General features: G+C 39.7%; 1 protein-coding gene across 1 annotated transcript in view; it reads left to right on the forward strand.

The window, feature by feature from the left end:
- LOC121945971 (uncharacterized) overlaps positions 1 to 18941 on the forward strand; it is a 124425-nt gene that overhangs the window by 31759 nt on the left and 73725 nt on the right. The window lies entirely within an intron of this gene.

Here is an 18941-nt window from a genome sequence, read left to right on the forward strand (position 1 = left end):
CATATCAGATTTTGTCTTATTGAAAATAATACAAGGGAAAGCTATCTTGTGACCTTCCCACGATCCAACTTCAAAGCATCATGTCATGTCAGCTTGACTCTGCTCATTTGCACACACATTTTTATCACTATGACAGATTATGTAAAGAATGATAAGCCTCTTCACATGTTGAGTTGTAAAATGGGTTCAAATGGAACAATTAAAAAACTCTAAAAATGTTAAACAGCGAGGGTGATAGTGAAAGATACCGAAATGACAGATTTTGCATTTATGACATGATGTTGCATGAATACATTAACCCCTTTTCATAAAGTGAGGCCCCCTGCAAAGAAAAATTAAGTCTGCTTTCTACTTTGCCGCTCTGTGAAAAGAAAAAGAGGAAAGTCTTTTCTTCTCTGCATGTCTCCTGTTCAGGTTCTCAGTTCTGCTTCACAGTGAAATAAATTATGAGAGTGAGTGTGAACTGAAAATGAACCCGCCGTATTTCATAACCCGTAAAGGTAGACAGACAGGAAAGTGATAATTGAGGTCACATTTGGCCAATTTCTTAATTTAGATGTCCTGTATTTGGCCTTTTTAGAGTTATCATGTGAATAGGATTATATTAGAAGTAGAAAATATATAAAATATGTGCAGTTGTTTGGTGTGCGAAGGGTGCAGCAAACTTTTTTGAATTTCCTTTTTTTAACACATTATAATTGGATCAGTGCAAGTTCCTCAATTAGCCTTTACTTGACTTACTAGACTGTGTTGTGAGAGTGTTTCTGAGTTGGCAGATTTTTTTTTCATTTAAGCGAATACTTTGGGAAATTGAGAAAATTCTGAAATTTGCTGTTTTCTTGAACGAAAGATAAGGACAGAATTGCCGCCTCACAGTTGTATGCCTCAGTGAACCAGTCAAGTTGCAGTGACAGTTTACAATCATGTCTGTACAGACTCACACTCATTACACAAATCTTAAAACCGGCAGCACAGAAGAGCTATACAATCAGCACAGCTTCAAGGTGGACACCCAAAACTAATGTCACCAATTCAGTATCTGATCAAATGATTCCACTACTGTTCCTGATTAATAATTGTGGATAATGGCCAGACGTGTGTTTTTTTTACATAATAGTTTAATGTCATAATGAAGTTGACCTTTAACCTTTTGGATATAAAATGTAAAATAATATGTAATCACTTCATAATTTGATCCTATTAGATAAAATGTGTGGAATTTTGTGGAAATTAGTGGATGGCATCTTGAGTTATGGCCAAAACTTGCTTGTAACCTTGACCTTTGACCACCAAATTCTAATCGGTTCATCCTTAAGTCAAAGTGGACGTTTGTGCCACATTTGAGGAAATTCCCTCAGAGCCCTGGGACCAAGACCAAGGCAGGGCAAGACAGAGCCAAGACCCGACTGGTGCAAGTCACTGGATGACAATCTTTGGATAAAATTTGAAGTGCAAACAGTAGGCACTCCTCAGATTGATCTGAAGTTCCAAATTTACATAAAAACACCCAAAGAAAACGAATGAAGACTCCTCCTCATTCACCTCTTGTATTGCCACACTGTACATACGTGTTTATGTATGTACCCTGAGAAATGTCTTGATAAAATTATCACCAAGGCCTTGCAGAGATAAATTTCATGTGTTGGAGTTTTCCTTTGTTTCCTACTAGCAAACAAGTGCAAATGTTAAGGAGCTTAAAACAACATAATCGTCTTTACTCAACGTCCCTGTTTTGGACAGGAAATTCATTTGTAGTCTTAACCAGTCTTGAAAAAAAATCAGATTCCTCTTAGTCTGAGACAGAGATATGAAAGAGTAAAAAATTAGGTGGATTCAAAGACTAGGCTGAAACCATCAAAAAGTGGTGCTGAGACCAAGAGTCCATTTACACCTGGTATTAACATGCGTTTCACTGATCCGCACACACAAAGACAGCTGAGACACATCGCTGTTTATAACGTTGTCCATCATGCGTCTTCAGGTAACCACTTGTGCTCAAAGCCCAGTTCCTATCTTGAGTACTACAACACTGTTGACAGCAGGTGTGTAAATGGTGATCTGATTATTGCTCTGGTGCCAGTTTGTGTAATAATGTTTTTATACAAAATTGTAAATGTTTATAAAATATTCATACTCTAATCCAAACTTTGGTAGACATTTGTCTAGCTGAATAAAATATTATAAAAAAGGTAGTCAACTTCTTTTGTCAACATCTACTTTATTGTAAGAAGACTTAATGTTTCTGTCAAACAGCTGACTAACATCATCATCACAGATCATGTAATGTGATCATGTTTTAACAGTAGCTGCTGTAGTGTAAAGGTGCTGTTTATTATATTGTTTTTCTGAGGCCTGATGGTCTGCACTCAGAGCTTCCTTAAATAACTTGAGTGCCGACAACATGTGGGAGTCACGTTACATGGTCTGCATAACTTTAAATAGAGATTATGCTGATGATAATGGTTATTTTTTCGTCCTCTGGCAATATCTCTGTTTTGTAAAAATCTTCTCAGTGGTATGAGTTATCACCTGTCTGTCAGCATTCACTGACTGTAAATGATAGAGCCTTCACGAGGATGATCATTGGATAGGGGTTATCATCCCATATGGGTCTGATGCCTCCTTGCTATGTTTGCCTCAAAATAGTTGATGCTGGATTTTAGCTGCCTGTTGTGATCCCCCGCTGTGATACACAGCCAGGTCGACTCACTCAAAAAACCACCGCTATTGTAAAACCATTCAGTCAAAGGCTGGCCCATGAAATCAGGCCTTGTGACTTGTACCCCACCAAAATTAGCATGTGCACATGGATCTTTCAAACACAGGTAAACCCACTAAATATAGACGATAGACTGCGTTCCCACTGCCTGTGAACCCACTGCTGCAGCAGACGAGTCTGCCATTTTGTCAGCTTATGTGTGTGGGGGGTTGTTTTGTTGGTGTGTCCATGCAGCGTCACACGCAGGCAGGAGAACAGGTAAATAGACAGCAACAGAGGCTTTTAAAAACTTTTCACTGGTTCTTTTTCTCTATTTATCTCTTACACCTGGAACACCCTCCCTGTGTGAGCAGTGTGTGAACATCCCACAACTTGTTTTTTGTGTTTGTTTTTGTTTTGGCGCCCATGTTAATGTCACCAAAATGACCTGGACAACCTGCATTGATGGCGTAGTCCCTGTTGGGGGCGCATCAGGGCACAGTAGCATTTCCATTGTTAAACATATGTGGTCAATTACATCCCAGACCACCTCAGCAAGTGGTCTGAGCGATTAGCCGCATTTTCATTGCCTATTCAAGGCAGGAATATCAGGCCATATGCCGCTTCGCCGTTCTGTATATAACATCTGATTGTGGAAAGGGAGGGAAGTGGTCTTGCCTCTGAGTCGGGAATAGACGTAGTAATAGCACCGGAATGAGGTCTGTGTAAAACGTCAAACCGGAAGCACATGACCATGGACCGGAAGGTATGACATTTTGATTACGTATTATGTCGGCTCCCACACTGTGAGACAAAAAGTAGCTGTTAGCAACAAGTTAATTTGAAGAAGAAATACACAAACTAACAGATTAGAGCAGCCACACACACAGCAGCGCTGGTCAGACGCGTCTCAGCTGCTTGTCAGTCGTGGCACATACAGAGAAACGGTGGTTCACCGATTTTTTCCTGCATGCTGTGCACTGTTGTCAGCAGAAATAGACTGTGAAAATGTTGTGTTGACAAAAGGGATTTTATTGTGAAATATCTGCAGGGCCGTGTTGTTAACAATGCAGGAGCTTGCATGACTTCATAAATGAGTGAAATATGTGCTTATAATTGTGGAAAAACAGTACTTACAGCAGCAGGCAGCCCTGCAGAAGTATCACAGCAACAATGCTGCCAGTGTGAACACCACAAGCTTACAACATGCTGCTGCTCACACATGCATTGTGTTCCAGGCTTTCCTTACTCAGTCTCTCTTTTAAATTCGGTGCAGACTAACTTGGAATAATGTTTTAGTGCTGCTTAGGAGGTAATTAGTGCCGGCCTGTCATTGCATTTTGCCGATTGAGGAGCTGAAATGAACATGTTCAGGTGGGTGTTGCCTTCCTATCGATGTCAAACTGAGCTGGAGGCAGTAATTACCCGTGTCTACTGCAGAGTCATTTGATCCGGGTTAGAATGTCGATCATACCCATTCCCATTGCATTAGAAAGCCAGTGAGTTTTTTGTGCAGTGGGAATACAATGTTGTGCATGTACTGTACACAAAAAATGTTAAGGAATTATGTCTATGAATAGCCAACACAAAAAAACGTGCATTGCACATCATTTGAAGCCATTGTTTTTCCACTTCTGGGTGGTTGTGATTAATTACAGTTTGCATGTGAAAAGTATTATCATCTGCAGGCTTCCCCCCTCCTTGAGTGCTCTGGCAAACCTCCAGCCACAGAAGACATGCCAACACTCATTCTCATTTTTAGTGTGTCTTACGGTGTGTAGAAATACCTGGTAATCAGTAAAAGGGCCAAAGTCCTTTTCATATGCTGAAGAGAAGGAGGTCCTTTGGAGGGTTGAGTCCTGTTGAGAACATTTTGCAGTCTTCTACACAGTCTACGGCTGCAGGGGTGGAAGCAGGAGAGGGACAGAAAAAGACTCATTAAACTGGTTAAGAGGGTTAGCTCTGTCCTTGACTGACCTCTTAATTCTGTAGAGGAGGTAGGTGGGTGGAGGATATTAGCCAAACTGCTGCCAATCATACTGCAGACAACACCTTTCAACCCCCTGCTTGAGACTGTTGGGGCCTTAAAGATGTATTTCAACGATATAAAGAATCCCCTCTTATAAAACTAGGCTGTCTATGCAACAGAAAGTGAAATTGATGCTACAGAAAAAGGACACTTTGGCTCAAGAGTTTAGAAACCTACAATTATCAGAATGCTACACGCTTGATCAAACTGCTGCATCAGAATGCTCCTGCTGATGTGCGACATAAAATCTGTGTAAAATAATGGCAGCCGAATGGATTTCATATTACAGTTTAACAGTAAGCTTAAACATGTTCCTGAAAACATTTCAGGTGAAAAATTTGGAAAGCAGTGATAGAATTTTGGTTTATATTTGATCAGCACTGCCTAGTTTTACCATTTCAGTTTTTTTGTTTACACTGTGCAGGAAACAGAATGGCACCCCCATCCTGACATGAACTCCACTATTACAGCTGAACAGGGTGTTAAATTATGCTACTGAAAACATTTTAGGAGAGAAATGGGCAGTGCGGTACCATAATCATAATTTGATCAGTGCTGCCTAGTTTTACCATTTGGTAGGATTTTGGTCTGAATGTGAGTGAGAGAGAGAGGGGCCAGTAAGTCTCTGCACCCGTGGTGGCAGGCAATACGAAAATGTGGAAGTACAGCCTGTAGTTCGAGCAACAGCCCCGAGAGCCAGTGAAACTCTACTAAAAAATGTAAATTTTGTCATTTGGCTTCGCCGGAGAGAAGCAGGGATATCTAGACATTGATTAGATGGAAGGGAGTTTACCACAGTTCATCTACACATACTACCCATGTTGTTTTGATACAAAGCTGGTTGAAAATCAGCAAAGTATCCTTTTTAAGCAGTTCCTCCAGTTTCAGACTGTGACAGCCATTGTGTAAGAAGTTGTGCTACCACAGGTCCTTAGTTCCAATGTTAGACTTTTTAAAAAGAGCATAAGTAGCCTCTTTGCACAGTTTTCTTAAATTCTTGCATGTTTAATAATATCGCACACATTATACATACTACAAAATCTTGTTATATAATATTGATGATATGAGAAAATGATAATTGATATATTAAAGTAACTTTATAAGTGAAAGGTGTACATAGTGTACATGTTTTACAGATAATTCGTTATTTTTTTTCCATCTTATTTGCATTTTTTTAGGTGTTTTTATCTTGTTTCATTTTTGTTTATGACTTGGTGTTTTCTTTCTTTGCCTTTGTCTCTTGAGTTGTGATGTGTGAATTTCCCAGGTTTGGATTGATAGAGTTTATTTCCTCTTTCTATCCCTTTGTTGGACAGGTAATAGTTTTCTTTCTTTGCCTCCACCTTCATGTCACTCCCTCTGGCTGTCTGTCCAGTTTCTGTCAGATAATTTGTTCCTGTCGACCTGTCTGACTCAGTCTATTTGGGAACACAGCAGTTGGATAGATGTGGAACTATTGTTAGTTTCACTCAGAATGTGTGAGGGCTCTGTCAAAACTGTTTAATTTGATTTAAGTTTGGAAAATGCCACAATATGCAGTTCAACTTAATTTTGTTTCAGATTTGACCAGTAAAAAATGTGTAAATAGATTTCACTCAAAAATAAAGATGGCAGGCTGCTGGTGCTGCTAGAATATAGTGACTAGCATATAGTGAGTATCAATTTATACTGCGCATACACTGATCAGCCGGAGCATCAAAACCACTGACTGATGAAGTGAATAACATTGACCATCTCGTTACAGTGCAGTGGTCTTCTGGGAAACCTTGAGTCCAGGCATCCATGTGGATGCCACCTGACGCATGTCACCCACTGAAATAGGGTTGCAGACCAAGTAATCCTCCCCCATGTCAACAGCACTTCCCAATGGCAGTGGCCTCCCGGCAGACCAATGTGCCATGCCATACCTTGAAAACTGCTCAAGAATGGCCTTAGGAATGTGACAAAGAGCTTGAGGCATCGATGTGGCCTCTAAAATACCCAGATCCCAATCTGACTGAGAATTTGTGGGACATGCTAATATTCAACCTCACAATCCACAGGACTCAAAGGATTCGCTGCCGGTGCCACAGTGACAAACACCTCAGGAAACCCCCATAGGACTTGTGTCCATGCCTTAGCAGGTCAGAGCTAAGTCTGATCCAAGGAGGCCTCATTGTGGATCAGGGGTACTTCTGGGGTACCAGGACATCCCAAGGATACTCCATCAAATTTGGATCAAGGGAAATTGGAGGCTAGTTCAACACCTTGAGCTCTTTGTCACATTCCTTGAACCACTGCCATCAGGTTCTTTGTCTACAATGGTTTTTGGCTGGGTAAACATGTCAAGTTTCCCAGCAGAACATTGGCTGGTAGCAAGATGATCAAAGTTATTCACTTAATCTGTCAGTTTTTCTGTCGGTTTTAGTGTTTTGTCTAATTGGTGTATATACATGTGCAATGTAGACATAAGGCAAATAAAGCAGAGTATACTGTATGGTTGTAATGCAATTATGGATCAGATCATTTAGAGGACCAGAAAGATGTGAGTTTAGGATGCAAATGTTTGTATCAGTCTAGAGTCCGTGAGGGGGAAACGTGAGGCTTTGCCTCCAAACCTCCCTGCCTTGACACAGAGGGGACTAGTTGATCAGAGAAATGGCAGCTGGCTTGAAGGACCTCCTGTAGTGGTCCTTGTCACAGCAGAGCTGGATCGGTCTCTTACTGAAAGTGCTCGACTGTTTGACCAGGAAGTCACAAAGAGGATGTGAGGTGTCTTACTTGATGCAGTTTGTGGTGCACCACAACTTTTAACAGCTCTAAGGTGGTTTCTAGAAAGGAGCCGACCTTTATCGCTTTATTCTGTTTAGTCTGTTTTGGCTGCCAGCTCTGATGCTAATGCCCCAGCACACTGTAGTTTAGAAAATTGTGCTTGCAACAACAGACTGAGAAAATATCTCGGCATCTTAGCCCTTTAAACCTGAAGTGGCATCACTTTTCCTGCGCTACTGTCAGACGCCTTACACAAATATTTAAACCCCTGAACCCTGAGCAAATTGGCACAATTTTCAGTTACTTGGGGAAAAAAGGCAATGAGCAACTTCATAAGAAATCCCCCAAAATGCAAAAAAAAAAAAAAAAAATAGTGGATTTAGAAACCTTTTTTTTCTTTTCTTTCTTCTTTTTAAAAAAGCTAGGAAAAAAATGTCTTGTGAAAAAAGAAATTAATTACATATTTTAAATTATGTCACAACATTATTTTAATTCTTAAAGCACCTTTTTCAAGTATTGTTTGCCTTGTTTCTGTTGTTGATTTTTTTATTTTGTTTTGTTTTGGTTGTTGTTTTTTTTTTTTTAATTTTCAGGTAGTTTGCTTGTACTTTTTACTAATTCCTTACGTATTTTTTAAAACATTTCTTAGGCCGCTCATTACCTTCTTCCCATGTTTTTGAAAGAACTTAAGCAATTTTGCTCAGGTTTCAAAGGGTTAAAGGACATAGGTTCCATTCTGTCCGTTTCTGTAAACAGCCTCTATGTTGCATTTTCAGTTCAGTCAGTCGTTAAGATGAACACCAAGATACTTTTACTTGTCCACCACCTCCACCTGCTCTCTCAGAATGTTGTTTATGTCTATGAAGTCTTTGAGCATCTCTTTGGTTTTGATTCCCATCAAACTTTAATACATCCTACAACTACAGTTATATACGGTTATATATATTCGTGCATATGACAGGACTCTGAGCTGAACTGAAAGTCTGAGTTGTAAGAAATTAACAGAAGAGGTAATGGGATGCCTGCGGTGCTCCTGTGCTGCTGATCACAGTGTCAGACGTGGTTCATTAGTCGCACAGAGAGTCTGTCAGCCAGTTAGTGAGTCAGAGATGGTGAAGAACATTACAGTACATGTGGCTCTTGAGGCACATGCTTTAAGAAGTGGGAGTGATGGCTCAGTGGGTGGGCTCTGCAGATACTGTGATCACATGAATATAACACTTCCTACTCCTATATGTTAAACTAATGTGAAAGATAATTGATAAAGCTCTTTGCAGTGCTGTAAATTGTCTCCTGTTACTATGAACACTATGATTATTGTTGATTGTCAGATCTCTTACCACTGAAAAATCCTTTGACAGAGCATTCAGTGTAATACAGAAAAGGCACAAAAACAACTTTATCATCTTAATATTGTCTTTTTCTTCAGAATTGCTGCTATGCTTTCATAAAAAGTTGTAATTGTTTACAAAATAGTTCTATCATTTCTTCCAGCATCTCCACAGTACTGTTCAGTTATTCTTCATTGTTAGTCTTTTTCTGGTATCTGTTCATCCTTAACAGTCCTTAACAAGTAACATTTTACTTGCAATGGTAATATGTCACTTTCCTCTATTGATACTATTAAAATTTGTGTCAGATAACCGCGTCAGTTAATCCTAAACTGCAGCTACCATCCCCTGTGCGCAAGACACAAGTTCTAAATGTAGAAAACTACAAGAGGTGAGCGTTTTATAGTCAAAAATCTATATAATATCACTTTAAAGGCCTTTTTTATTGGAGGAAAACCCACTAACTCCCACTTAAATGTGTGTTTTTTGTAACTTATGTTGCTACCTGCCTTGGCCAGGACACTCTTGAAAAGGAGATTTTTAATCACAAGAGGTTTTTTCTGGTTAAATAAAGATTAAATTAAAATGTAAACTCCAGCTCTAATTGGCAGTAATGGAAGCATGACACCTGTGCAGACACCCTGATTTTCGCCCCATTTCCGGCCCTACCATCAGTAACTTCTGCCACTCCTTAGCTGTTTCTGTCTGAGCCATGCTTGAACATTTTTCTGAACTAGTTGGCACCAAGTTTGAAAGAAAGACTGAAAAAGTAAATGTTCTTTTAAGTTTAAGTTTATCATGTGTGCATTTGTGCAGCATTAATTCCATCTTTTTTTTTTTAACCCAAATGTTTCTTTTAAGACCACATGTGGAGCAAAATTTAGAGAGGGCATGAATTTATTCAGTGGACAGATGCAGCTGGATGCAATCACACATGGATTTTTAAGAAATATTTTCACTGGCCTCCATGCTGCTTTCCACTGTTTACCAACCCTGTTTTCTGGCACAGACTTGATATAGAACATAATGTAAAAAGAAAAAAAAACAAGCACATAGGCTCTGACAATGGGCTTCCATAAACTATTTAAACAGCTTTCTTTTGTTAAAAAACAGATATATGCCATACTTTTGATGGAAAAAGACTGTAAATTTCTCTCTTTAGATTTACTGAGACATCAGGGGAGTAAAAGAGGCTGGAAAATTGAGACGGGGCGCAAACTACTGGGCCCAGGAAAATGTTTGGGCCCGCCCCGGTTTGTCTCCTGGTTTTGAATAGGCCTGTCAGGAAGATAACCTTGTATCATCTTATGGCAATCAGTTCAAGGCCTTTGTGATAATTACAACAGCTGACAGCTGTGATCGCTGACAGTTAACTTGAAGATGGTACTTTTCCCTGTTGAGTGCTCTGAGCGGCTGAACTCTTCTTTCATCTGGATCTCAGACAGAAGGGGAGCGTCACCTTCATCTATAAACACAGTCAGGTTTTGGCTGCGGGCCACAGCTCAGTTTCTCCCTCCATCATCCTCCTCCTTCACTGAGTTCAATAAGTCCTGGGGTGTCTTTTTTTCTCTTAATGCAGTTGGACAAGTAATTGGTCCAGATACTTCACCACAGTCGGAGTTCATCTGTTTCCGCTGAATATGATTGGCAAGTGATAGTTATTAAAATTGCATCCATTTTTGGTAACTTGGGAGAAGCAAAACAAGCTGTTACCAGAAAACTGATATTTTAGCAGTTAATGAGGTGTTAATAGTTAACCATTTACACATCCAAAGGATATGGGGTAACATTAGCATTCATTTGATGTTGTGTTTCTGAAGTCACATCTTTTTTATTTTTTATTTTTTCAAACCTAGGTTTTGAAAAAAGTACCTGATTCTTTAATCGATAAATGTTCCACTTTGTCACCAGCCGGTCGCAATCTGTCTGTCTGCCATTAGGTGCAGGGCAGGTAGCATTAATGCTTTATCAAGCTTTTGGCCAAAAACAGTTGCTTTCTGCTGATAATTATCATGCTTATTTTAGTTTTGTTTTCAACTAAGTGGCTGTACTTGGCTGTTTAATTGTTACATGTTCCACCTCTTCACCAGCTAGTCTTAAACTTCATCTATCTACCATTAGGTGCAGGGCAGGTGGCGCACAGATGGTTAATCAGAGCTTTTTTTCCAAAAATGGTTGCTTGCTGCTGCTGGAGTCGAGGTTGATGAGAACGCTGAGAGTGAAGTAAAAATATTAAAGTTATGGCCATAAGGACTACATAAAAGAAGTGGTAATAAATCAAGCAAGAAGTTGGGTCATTTTCAAAGACTGCAATGCCATTGGACTTCTTTTTGCATCCAATGGAGTCGCCCCTTACTGACCTTTAGAAATAATGCAGACATTGGCATAACTTTTCAGACCTGGAGGCTAAATCCACTTCTTTTTTCTTCAAACAGTCTATGGTTATGATCTGTACTACAAAAACAGAGAGCTAATGATGCAAAAACACTCTGTAAAGCTGAGGAGAACATAGTGTCAGTGAATTCTACCCCTTTCACATTAGATGAAGTCATTTCACCCCCTTGCTTTCACAGAGGCTGGACCTTGGCATGGCATTTTAAGTTATTCGGATGAACTCTTTTTGTATCAGGGCCAAATGCAAAATTGCCCTTAAAAAAATGAATTAAGGAACGAACTGTCCAAATAATTTCAGGACCGGAGAAACCTTGCAGCTTCAACTCTTAATTAAAATCTACATTTTATTTGCCCCGCTGAGGCCCTGGAAGCTTAATTAATTATCATGGAATCACAGTTAAGCATGAGGAGTTTTGTTTATCTTGATAGCCTGAGAGAGAATAAGGATACTGTAACATTTGTGGTAAATAGCCCACAGTGTCTCATCTGTCATCTCTTCCAAGTCTACCAGTGATAGAATCTGTGAATTTTTCTCACCTGCTCCTGCCGTCAAACAGTTGTGTGCAGAGCGCCTCTCAGACTCCACTTCATCTTGCCTAACCTCCCCCCTGAGACTGACAGAATCCCTGCGTATGTGTTGGACTTGATTAGCTATACATCTCACTTCCTTGCCATGCATTCTCACCAAGGTTAAATTAATAGAATTTGCAGTCGAAATGACAGTGCTTTGCTGTTTCTCACAGCTTGAACCGACTGGAGAGAACTGGCTGTGCTGTGAATCATCAGCTGGCTCTGCTGGGTGGTATTATGCATTAATATAGTACTTGGTACTTTTAGTATAATGATCAAAATGGCATTTTAGCTTTCGTGTGAAATATTAAAACTTTTGTTCAATGCAACTTTTGACTCCAAATAAATTATGCATTTTAAGAATGGAAAGCATACTGAGCTGTTGCTCCGGCAAAAGATATGTGATCTTGAGTTGAGAGAAAAACACAATAATTCCTAACTTTAAGACTGCACACACAGCAGGTGCAGGTCAGTGTGAGCTTCAGTACAAGTCTTTCAACATTAAAACAGGTCACACAATTCTTCTCCGGTACGCCATGCTTTATTCATGAAATGTTTGCATCTATCTTGCCAGCATCAGGGGGTTGTCTGAAGTTGTTTCCAGTTATCTTTGTTTCCTTCTAAAATGGAAGTATTATGTTTTCCAGTTGTCGGCCTGTCCGTCCCATTCTGTTGAATGCAATATCTCAAGACCACCTTGGGTGAATGTCTTCAGAGTTGGCACAAACATACACTTGCTCCCAAGGATGAACTTCTAAGATTATGGTGGTCAAAGGTCACTGTGACCTTGCATTCATCTCTTTCTTGTGAATGCAATATCTGAAGAGGGCTTAGATGGAGCTTTCTCAAATTTTGCTTGGACCAATGAATGAAACAATTAGAATTTGGTGGTTGAGGGTCAAAGATCAAAGTCACTTTGATGTTTTTGCCTATTACTCAAGAATTCATTTGCTAATTTTGACAAAATTCAACAGAAATGTCTAATTGGATAAATTGATGAAGTGATGACATTTAATATTCAAAAGGTCAAAGGTCAGCTTCACTGTGACATCATAAAGTTCTGCAAAAACACTTTCCTCGCTATTATTTAACACCATAACTCGGGAGCGATTTGGTCAGATAATGAATTAGTGAAACTTATCTTAGGTGCCCTTCTCAAAACTGTGCTGATCGTATAGATCTTCTGTACTGCTGGTTCGAAAATGCGTGACGTTTTCACGTTTTAGAGTGTGCAGCTTTGGTGCAGCAACATCCATAATTGAACCATGTCTATTGTCATGGCTACATATGAGTCTGGACAGACATGGGTATAAACTGCAACTTGATTTGTTCGCAGAGGCATATAACCAAGAGGCTATAAGTCTAGTTTTGAGAAAAGGACACAACAAATGTAACGGCTTGCATGGTATATTTTTCATGTGTGCATTTATGCAGCATTAATTCTATCTTTTTTTTTTTTTTACCCAAAGGTGTTTTTTTATATGTAGAGCAAAATTTAGAGAGGCCATGAATTTATTCAATGGACAGATGCAGCTGGATGCAATCACACATGGATTTTTGGTTTATGCAGAGAGATACAACTGAGTGATTTGAAAACGCACATTGAAAATGTTTCAGCTGAGACCATTGGTCCAGACTCAAGTTATGACTTCCAACTTTATTTTGACTTCACTTGAACTTAAACCTTCTGAATTGGAAGTATTGACCCCCTTTCCAAATTCAGGAAGACTATTGTGTGGGCCAGCAGTTACTTCAGAGAGAGCCAGCTTTCACACCAGTATCCAAACTGTTGGATTGCTGGAAGCTCAGCAGCTCTTGTTCAGAAGGGATTTTGAATAAATTACTCTCACGAAACAATTGGTACAGTGTCCACTGATGGATGTGTTGTATCAGTTTGTCAGTTAACAACTTTATCTTTGTTCTTTATATATAATTCACCAATCTACATTCCTTTTCTCATCTGGGGCCACAAGCTCTGGGGACCAACTGAGAGAGTGAAATTGAAAACACAAGAGGCAAAAATGAGTTTCCTTTGCAGGTTGTATGGTTTCACCCTCGGGGGTAGAATGATAGTAGCAGTAGTGGTCCCGCTGCACATTCGCACTGAATGGACCCAATTTAGGTGGTTTTAGCATCTGATCATGCCTTCTGGATGTCTCCCTGAGGAGGCACTAGGAACTCGGAGACCCTGGGGCAGAACCAAAATACTCCGGGATTATGTGTGAATATCTGGGCTGGGAATTCTTTAGGATCCCGCAGGAGAATCTGGAGGTTGTGTATTAAAAAAAGAACATCTGGCCAGCTTTGCTGAACCTGCTGCCACTACTATCCTGACAGATATAGGGCGAAAAATCAACAGATGGGTAGAGAGATTGTAACTCAATAGTGGGACTTACCTTAGGCTATTCTTTAACAGTGTTTTCACATTACATAGTTTTTGCTCCAATTTTCTGCTTGGCATCAGGTTTTGGAGCTACTGACAAAAGCCTCAGATCAGAAGGAAAGCCATTTTGTTTTGGCACTCACAAATCAACACTCAAGCACTATATGTAACCTGTTCAAAGGCGTGAGCTGAAAAGCCCATCGTTGCATTGCAGAGGCTCCCTAGATGCTAAATATCTGGATCTGTCAGAGACTTTGTGAGGGAGCTACAGCTAATAAAAGCACAAGACACGGGTTGAGTGCAGACAAGGATTGTGTGCTGCAGTGCTTTCAGAAGTGTGTGTTTGAGAGCTAGAGATAGATTTAAAGGGAAGGTGGGAGATGGACTACTGTATGATATGTTTCTTTAAGTTACTAATAACCTAATTGAAACACTGCTTTGGTTTTTTACCTGATTTTTTCCCCCAGACCCTCTGGTTGTGATTTACCTAATGCTCCACATGACATCATTGGGGATTTGAAAGCTCTTGAAGTGTGACCCCCTGTCACTGGTCAGTTATGTAGTGTGAAAACCTTGATAACTTACTCTCAATAACAAGACATTTAGTTGTGCAGTATGAATATTGATTCGACGACTTTTAAAGGCGTGCAATGTGAACATAGCTTTAGCTGTGCACGCGAGATATCCAGAGGAGGAAAAGGTCCTAATGTAGAGGATTTGAAGTCCCATATGACCCCTTTTCGAAGGCATTCAGTTTTGGAACCCATTAGCTATAGGTCTGACGATGATAAGCCTCTCTGGGCAACAGTCAATTTTTCCAGAAATTCTGTGTAGCTAGCAAATAGCCAGGCCAAGACTTTTTTCCTGTGTGCTCCTCATTTTGGCAAATCTCTTTAACAAATATGGGCATATGAATGCAGACAATTTTTTAAAAAGAGAAATTATCATCAGATGATTGTGGGTGGGTTCTGAGATAGCATTTCGGCCAATGCGTTCCACCTCTCCAAACAGATTTTTTACCTGCTGCTCAATGGCGACTGGTCAATACTACTCAGACTACAAATAGAAACCAGAATGCTTCCAATACCAACAATTTGTCCCGTTGCCTACAGGTCTTGCATATATATGCAAATATCTGCTAAAGAGATTAGACAGCACTGGACAGGATCTTTTATATAAACCAACCTCATCCATTACAATGACTACTTGAAATGTTGGCTTTCCCTAAAGGCGCAGCACACTGGGCTGATGACTTCAGAACATCTGAGGCCACAAAGCTGCCAGAGTCGTCTTGTACCTCCTGCTTCATTTTAACAGAAAATAGTGACAAGCATCAGTGCTTTGACCTTATGTGACCAACAAGGTAATATACCTGTGTATCAGGGACTTATGTAGATATTTGACATTACCACAGTCTGAGACACTGTAGATCACGATTCCTCTGAGAGACTGCAAACTCCTAGATAGGCTTTATTAAAAGGAGTGATTTATCTAATCTGGAGTGAGGAGCGATGATGTGTGAAACCATGAGAGATGATTAAACCTCTCTAGTGTCAGGGAGATGGTCCCTGTCACATCCTGCTCCTCGTCAAAATTTAAGACCCCGCAGCCGTGACATGTCGTCCTCTAAACACAGCACACAGCACCCATTTTCTTTTATTCCTCCTTTTGTTCTCTAATCCTCAGTTGATGTGGCGGAAACACAGATCCATGAAATTAATTGCTGTAACGATTCACCTCGCAGTGGGTGAAAGTGTCAGTTCGTGTAACTTTTCACAAAACTTTCTAATATTTAATGGTGCTGGATAAATATTTATTTTTACTTTAGTTATTCTACTTATAAGGACACAAAGTTGTCGGTCTATTATTGGCCACTTGAATATGCCATTAGTAGAAAAACACCGGCCGTATACAAAGATACATTGAACAAACTGTCAGAAAAGACTTTCAGTCATGGTCAGTCATGCCAAAATATGGACTCAAGTGGCATCCAGCCATTCAGATAGTTTCAGTTTTATATGCTAACAACATCCCAAATGGCCAAATGCACAATTTCATAAAAGTACAGGCCCTCGATCATCACTGTCAATGGTTTTAATTGGAATTACTTTCTATGAAAGATATACTTCCTATAAAAATAATGACATACAGAGCACCAAAACCCCAATTCCGTCCACTTCCATTGTATAATGGAGAAGGCAGAAACCTCAAAGACAGACATCTTAAAACCAGAACAAATAAACCAACTATTTGCATTGTAGATACCAATAAAGATTTTTTTCCTTTTACAAAATTAGTGCACTGGTTGACATCAGACCCCATATTTTTGCCAAGTTGAGAAGGTTACAGGTAACTACATCATATCAAGGTAATTCATGTAGTATAGTTATCTCAGATTTTGCTTTTGTAAGCTTGAGTATGGTATTATTAACATCAAATGTAATTGGACCTCTTCCAGTGTGCTCAGGTTGCTCTTCCTTAACTGCCATGTTCTTTCTATAAACCTTGCCAACACAAAACCCCCCTCTTTAAACGATTGTCTCCTTAGTTCAGTGTACAATAGTCACTGTCCTCAAAAACACACAGCAATGCTTTTATGTAAAACCTTTATTTTAATGAATTATTCTGCATTACACAGTTGCCAGGGGCAAGGTTCCAGTTCTTAACTGTGCACAAAAAGGACCCTAGTCTTCTTTCTAAAATATACATATGATTTAAATATTTTGTACTGTAGGAGTTTAACAGTAATTCTTTTCTTTCATACAGTATATCCAACAGCATGTGAATGCAAAACGTGTACGTTTGTCTTGGCATGTGTGTATTTATGTGTGTGTGCATAATGAGGGTAGACTGCTGATCGCAGCATGAAGAAAGCAGGGTCTCTGTGTATAAATAATACAGCCCAGTGAGATTTTCATTTTCTCCTTGATTGAATTTGAATTGGAAAAGCATCCTCTGGACACTGATGGCAAGGAGTGACATCATACTGACAGGCTCCGAGCACAGTGAGAAGATTTATCAGATAGATCTATCTAGCCATCCATTTTCTAAACTGCTTGGGGTTGTTGGGGGCTGGAGTCTATCCCAACATGCATTGGGCAAGATGCTGGATATCCTCTAGGCAGGTCGACAGTCTGTCACAGGGGGCAATGTCTTAACCAAACTGAACGTGAAAGTCCACCTTAATGAGGTGGTCTGAGATTGGCTCCAGTTGAACTGTGATGCATTTTATCTGCATCATTAATGGCATTCTTGCACTGTTAACAAGAAAATCGGAAGGATAAAGTGAATCGGCAATGTATGAGTAGACAATAACATTCAAGCCCAATTTAATCTCTATAAACAGATATCTCTATGTGAATGCAGAATCTGTAGGTGAAAAGAAAGGATTTGGGTATTGGACATGCCGTTGTGAGTGTTCATAGCCTGAGAAGAGCTGACCAATCATGCAGGTAAACTGTCCATGTGGAGAGGTGAAACACATTGGCATTGACATTTTTTATTAATCTGATTCCTTTGAAGAGTAGTGCACCAAAATTTGTATATAACCCTTGTAATTATTAGCCAATAATAACGAGTATATCCCATCCTACGTAACTGTGATGGCTGCAATCACGTAAAATGCACTGTTAGTTGTAAAGATGTAAGTCAGTGTAAGGAGGCCCACCTATGTTATTTTACTTGCCTTAACTCAACCTATGTAACTTTCCGTTAAGTACGTGATGTGATTTCTGGGGTGCTGATTTGTTAGATACCATGCGAACCATTGTTTGTGCATTTACACAAGATATCATACAAACCATAGTGTGAGAATACATTTCTGTATTCATACGCAGATATTGATATGACTGGTGCATGGAAGAGGAAGTCTTTGACTGGATATGCACCAGATCAGCTCAAAATATTGGTCAGAGGCCTTAGAGACTTTATCTTCATCATATGATAGCCAATTTGTTCCGATATATAGCCCAATTTAAAACAAGCTGAAGAGAAACAAGCTGAAGTAATAATGAGTGTATCCCATCCAGATGATAGCCAATTTGTTCCGATATATAGCCCAATTTGAAGCCATGATTCTTTTTTTTTTTTTTTTGTTCAATGTGGGCAGTGGAGGCTAGACACTCTTAAAAGACTTCTCTTCAGCTTGTTTTGCAGGAGACAGGCTTGAGTTCTCTTAAGTTGTGTGTAGAAGAGATGCCCACAGGTCTACTCTGTTCCTAAGACCCGACCTGGAACTGGAGTGAATCTGAGCGTCACCATCATCACAGCAAGCACATTAACAATCCCAGGGCCCAAAAATAAAATACATTCTATGAAATGAGATGAAGAAAAGAGATTTGCTTTTACTGCGAGGTGTACTTTGCTCTCCATGGAATAAAAAAATAAGAACTTTATTACCTATACGCAACAGCAGTTTCACTGTGAAAAGCCAGTAAAGAGATGGTGAAATCTCTTCAACAGTGTTAGTATGTATCAACCAAGCCCTCAAACTATCAGCCCTAAGCCTGTGCTCAATAAGAGACCTATCAAATGGTTGACAGAAACACTCTCGCCACAGCCAATCTACTCTTGCAAGGCAATTTTACTTTTGTCTTTATGTCTTTTTCTTTAATAGCTGGATATGTTGTACTGTAAATACCATACAGTCTGTTTTGCCCCTTTGTCTCATTTATAGCAGCCTTACTACTCTCATGATGCTGATATGGTCTTTTGCCTGAACATATTGAATCTTTGGTGAAGAGTTTGGTGAGATTGAGCACCTTGATTGGCTATTAGTTTAGAACC

Source organism: Plectropomus leopardus, chromosome 1, assembly GCF_026936395.1.
Source record: "Plectropomus leopardus strain MGB_pleo_1.0 chromosome 1, ASM2693639v1, whole genome shotgun sequence".
NCBI lineage: Eukaryota > Metazoa > Chordata > Actinopteri > Perciformes > Serranidae > Plectropomus > Plectropomus leopardus.